The following is a 5,661-nucleotide window of genomic DNA, read 5'->3' on the forward strand; positions in this document are numbered from 1 at the left end:
TTCTCAGGATCATAAGCTTCTCTTCAGATGAAGCCTCCTTAGTACTACCTGGTGCATTTTGCATTCTAGACAGACTTTGAGAAATCATATTGACTTGTTGAGTCAATATTTTGTTCTGAGCCAATATGGCATTTAGAGTGTTAATCTCAAGAACTCCTTTCTTCTGATTTCTCCCATTGTTCACATGATTCCTTTCAGAAGTGTACATGAATTGGTTATTTGCAACCATTTCAATTAGTTCTTGAGCTTCTGTAGGCGTCTTCTTCAGATGAAGAGATCCTCCAGCAGAGCTATCCAAAGACATCTTGGATAGTTCAGAGAGACCATCATAGAAAATACCTATGATGCTCCATTCAGAAAGCATATCAGAGGGACACTTTCTGATTAATTGTTTGTATCTTTCCCAAGCTTCATAGAGGGTTTCTCCTTCCTTCTGTCTGAAGGTTTGGACTTCCACTCTAAGCTTACTCAATTTTTGAGGTGGAAAGAACTTTGCCAAGAAGGCATTGACTAGCTTTTCCCAAGAGTTCAGGCTTTCTTTAGGTTGTGAGTCCAACCATGTTCTAGCTCTGTCTCTTACAGCAAAAGGGAATAGCATAAGTCTGTAAACCTCAGGGTCAACCCCATTAGTCTTGACAGTGTCACAGATTTACAAGAACTCAGCTAAGAACTGATGAGTATCTTCCAATGGAAGTCCATGGAACTTGCAATTCTATTGCATTAGAGAAACTAATTGAGGCTTAAGCTCAAAGTTGTTTCCTCCAATGGCAGGGATAGAGATGCTTCTCCCATGGAAGTCGGGAGTAGGTGCAGTAAAGTCACCCAGCACCTTCCTTGCATTATTGGCATTGTTGTTGTTTTCGGCTGCCATGGGTTCTTCTTCTTTGAAGATTTCTGTTAGGTCCTCTACAGAGAATTGTGCCTTAGCTTCTCTTAGCTTTCGCTTCAAGGTCCTTTCAGGTTCAGGATCAGCCTCAACAAGAATGCTTTTGTCTTTGCTTCTGCTCATATGAAAGAGAAGAAAACAAGGAAATATGGAATCCTCTATGTCACAGTATAGAGATTCCTTGAGGTGTCAGAGGAAAAGAAAAATAGAAGGAAAAGGAAAAAAATTCGAACTTGTCAAGAAAGATGGAGTTCGAATTGTGCATTAAGGAATAGTGTTAGTCCATAAATAGAAGTATGTGAGGAGAGGGGAGGTAATTTTCGAAAATTAAGTGAAAGATTTTGAAAACATTTTGAAAAACACTAATTGATTTTCGAAAACCAAGAGTGGAAAAGAAATCAAGTGATTTTTGAAAAAGATTTTGAAATTAGAAATCAAAAAGATTTGATTGAAAATTATTTTGAAAAAGATGTGATTAGGAAGATATGATTGAAAAGTTATGGTTTTAAAAAGATGTGATTGAGAAATCATGATTTGAAAAACAATTTAAAAAGATTTGATTTTGAAAACTAATGACTTGGCTAACAAGAAAAGATATGATTCAAACATTAAACCTTTCTCAACAGAAAAGGCAACATACTTGAAATGTTGAATCAAATCATTAATTGATAGCAAGTATGGAAAGAAATTGATTTTGAAAAAGATTTGATTGAAAAGATATGATTTGAAAAAGATTTGATTTTGAAAAATTTTGAAGACTTGAAAAAAAATTGCATTGAAAACAGAATCTTCCCTCTTGTGCCATCCTGGCGTTAAACGCCCAGAATGGTGCACATTCTGGCGTTTAACGCCCAAAACACTACCTTTTTGGGCGTTAAACGACCAGCCAGGCACTCTGGCTGGCGTTTAAACGCCAGTTTGCCCTTCTTCACTGGGCGTTTTGAACGCCCAGCTTTTTCTGTGTAATTCCTCTGCTGTATGTTCTGAATCTTCAATTCTCCGTATTATTGACTTGAAAAGACACAAATTAAAAATATTTTTGGATTTTTAATAATGAGGAATAATCAAAATGCAACTAAAATCAAATAACAATGCATGCATGACACCAAACTTAGCAGTTTGTATACTACTGACACTAACAAAATGAGAATGCATATGAGAAACACAAACACTCAACTCAAGAGAAATTAAAGATCAGAGTAATGAAATCATCAAGAACATCTTGAAGATCACTTAAGACACATGAATGAATGCAAGAAGAACAAAAACATGCAATTGACACCAAACTTAAAATGAAACACTAAACTCAAACAAGAAATATTTTTGGATTTTATGATTTTGTAATTTTTTTGGTTTTTTCGAAAATTAAGTGGAGAAGAAAATAAAGATATCAGAATTCTTAATGAGAATTCCAGGAATCATGCAATGTTAGTCTAAAGCTTCACTCTAAAGGAATTAGACATGGCTAGCCAAGCTTCAGCAGGACATTGCATTCAAGAGCTAAATTGATGAAAATCAATCAGCTTTGGTGATGATAAGAACATCACCTTGAAACACTAGAATTCATTCTTAAGAACTCTGAAGAAAAATACCTAATCTAAGCAACAAGATGAACCGTCAGTTGTCCAAACTCAAACAATCCCCGGCAACGGCGCCAAAAACTTGGTGCACGAAATTGTGATCAGTACTTTTCACAACTCAATTAATCCCCGGTGATGAACCCAAAAACTTGGTGTTCAATACCATGGCATAAACACAACTTCGCACAACTAACCAGCAAGTGTACTGGGTCGTCCAAGTAATAAACCTTACGCGAGTAAGGGTCGATCCCACAGAGATTGTTGGTATGAAGCAAGCTATGGTCACCTTGTAAATTTTAGTCAGGCAAACTCAAATGGTTATGAATGATGAATAAAACATAAAGATAAAGATAGAGATACTTATGTAATTCATTGGTAGGAATTTCAGATAAGCGTATGAAGATGCTGTGTTCCTTCCGTCTTTCTGCTTTCCTACTATCTTCATCCAATCCTTCTTACTCCTTTCCATGGCAAGCTGTATGCAAGGGTTTCACCGTTGTCAGTGGCTACCTCCCATCCTCTCAGTGAAAATGTTCAACGCACCCTGTCACGGCACGGCTATTCATCTGTCGGTTCTCAATCAGGTTGGAATAGAATCCAGTGATTCTTTTGCGTCTGTCACTAACGCCCAGCCTTCAGGAGTTTGAAGCTCGTCACAGTCATTCAATCATTGAATCCTACTCAGAATACCACAGACAAGGTTTAGACCTTCCGGATTCTCTTGAATGCCGCCATCAATTCTAGCTTATACCACGAAGATTCCGGTTAAAGAATCCAAGAGATATCCACCCAATCTAAGGTAGAACGGAGGTGGTTGTCAGGCACACGGTCATAGGTGAGAATGATGATGAGTGTCACGGATCATCACATTCATCAAGTTGAAGAACAAGTGGTATCTTAGAACAAGAACAAGCGGAATTGAATAGAAGAGCAATAGTAATTGCATTAATACTCGAGGTACAGCAGAGCTCCACACCTTAATCTATGGTGTGTAGAAACTCCACCGTTGAAAATACATAAGAACAAGGTCTAGGCATGGCCGAATGGCCAGCCTCCCAATGATCTAAGATAGCATAAGAATAAAGATAGCTACCCAGATAGATGAAAATACAATAGTAAAAGGTCCTACTTATAGAGAACTAGTAGCCTAGGGTTTACAGAAATGAGTAAATGACATAAAAATCCACTTCCGGGCCCACTTGGTGTGTGCTTGGGCTGAGCATTGAAGCATTTTCGTGTAGAGACTCTTCTTGGAGTTAAACGCCAACTTTGGTGCCAGTTTGGGCGTTTAACTCCCATTCTTGTGCCAGTTCCGGCGTTTAACGCTGGAAATTCTGATGGTGACTTTGAACGCCGGTTTGGGCCATCAAATCTTGGGCAAAGTATGGACTATCATATATTGCTGGAAAGCCCAGGATGTCTACTTTTCAACGCCGTTGAGAGCGCGCCAATTGGGCTTCTGTAGCTCCAGAAAATCCGCTTCGAGTGCAGGGAGGTCAGAATCCAACAGCATCTGCAGTCCTTTTTAGTCTCTGAATCAGATTTTTGCTCAGGTCCCTCAATTTCAGCCAGAAAATACCTGAAATCACAGAAAAACACACAAACTCATAGTAAAGTCCAGAAAAGTGAATTTTAACTAAAAACTAATAAAAATATACTAAAAACTAACTAGATCATACTAAAAACATACTAAAAACAATGCCAAAAAGTGTACAAATTATCCGCTCATCACTGAACCTCCGCAGGAATCCAGAGTTGTGGAGAATTCCGTCGAAGACGTTACAATTGATGCTAAGGAGGATAGTGCACAGCCTCCAATGCAAGTATCTTATGGAAAACTGGACGGAGTAACCCAAGACGCATGTTTTCTTGATGATGATAGTCACCAGTCAAGTCCTCCTAGTAATGAACTTGCATCCGCAAGTGAATTCTTTGAGACAGAAGAATCTTCCCCAAGTGAATACGAAGATGATGCAGAGGTCGACTTTTCTCAACCTCCTAATTATGACTCAAGTGATGAGGAAGATATGGAAGACTTTGACCAGGACATGGCTGGAATGGAAAAAGTTTGCAAAGAAGTGGAGGAATTCACAGAAGACCACAAGGGAGTAGAGTTTGCAGAACGACTGGAAACACCTATCCCAAGGCCACTACCACCCAATACAAACCTCAAGTGGGTAAAATCCTTAGCTTTTATCTTTACTTTTCCACTTGAATATGGTTTACTTGAAACAGATGACCATCTTAGAGCTCTCTGCGGCTTTAAGAGCGAAAGGGAAATGACTCGCACTCAGAGCTGGTATGCAAGATTCAATGAGGCTTCGCACTTCAATTTAAGGTGCAAGGATTGGTGTCAAGCTCAATTGAAAGGATCTCGGAAGCTGTTTGGTCACTGCAGTGAGAATTCAGACTACTCACCACCCGGCTGGAAAGATGTAGATCAAGACAAAGACGGGTGTAGAAGAAAAGTTTGGGATCCTGGAGTCTATTCTGACATTCAACACTCCGGGAGCCTGCAAGCCTGTTTGAACTCACCTAAGGGCTTTACATACCTTGTTTGGGACCTTGGAGGATGCTGGCATTCCAAACACTGGTGGAGATTTCTGGACGAATTCAAGCACAAGCCACCATAGCAGGAAGCTCATCAAATTTCCAACTTAAGGACTTTAACTAAAAGTGCTAGGTGGGAGACAACCCACCATGGTATTATCGTTCTGATGAGCGGATAATTTGTACGCTTTTTGGCATTGTTTTTAGTATGTTTTTAGTATGATCTAGTTAGTTTTTAGTATATTTTTATTGGTTTTTAGTTAAAATTCACTTTTCTGGACTTTACTATGAGTTTGTGTATTTTTCTGTGATTTCAGGTATTTTCTGGCTGAAATTGAGGGACCTGAGCAAAAATCTGATTCAGAGACTAAAAAGGACTGCAGATGCTGTTGGATTCTGACCTCCCTGCACTCGAAGTGAATTTTCTGGAGCTACAGAAGCCCAATTGGCACGCTCTCAATGGCGTTGGAAAGTAGATATCCTGGGCTTTCCAGCAATATATGATAGTCCATACTTTGCCCAAGATTTGATGGCCCAAACCGGCGTTCAAAGTCACCTTCAGATTTTCCAGCGTTAAACGCCGGAACTGGCACCAAAGCTGGCGTTTAACTCCAAGAAGAGTCTCTACATGAAAATGCTTCATTG

General features: G+C 39.3%; 1 non-coding gene across 1 annotated transcript; it reads left to right on the top strand.

Annotated features, from left to right (window-relative positions):
• Nucleotides 1-358: 358 nt before the first annotated feature.
• Nucleotides 359-466, top strand: LOC112704564 (small nucleolar RNA R71). Its single transcript, XR_003155183.1, has one exon. It is a non-coding gene; the product is annotated as a small nucleolar RNA R71 (small nucleolar RNA).
• The last annotated feature ends 5,195 nt before the right edge of the window (nt 467-5,661 follow it).

Source organism: Arachis hypogaea, chromosome 7 (assembly GCF_003086295.3).
Source record: "Arachis hypogaea cultivar Tifrunner chromosome 7, arahy.Tifrunner.gnm2.J5K5, whole genome shotgun sequence".
In the NCBI taxonomy this organism is placed as follows: domain Eukaryota; kingdom Viridiplantae; phylum Streptophyta; class Magnoliopsida; order Fabales; family Fabaceae; genus Arachis; species Arachis hypogaea.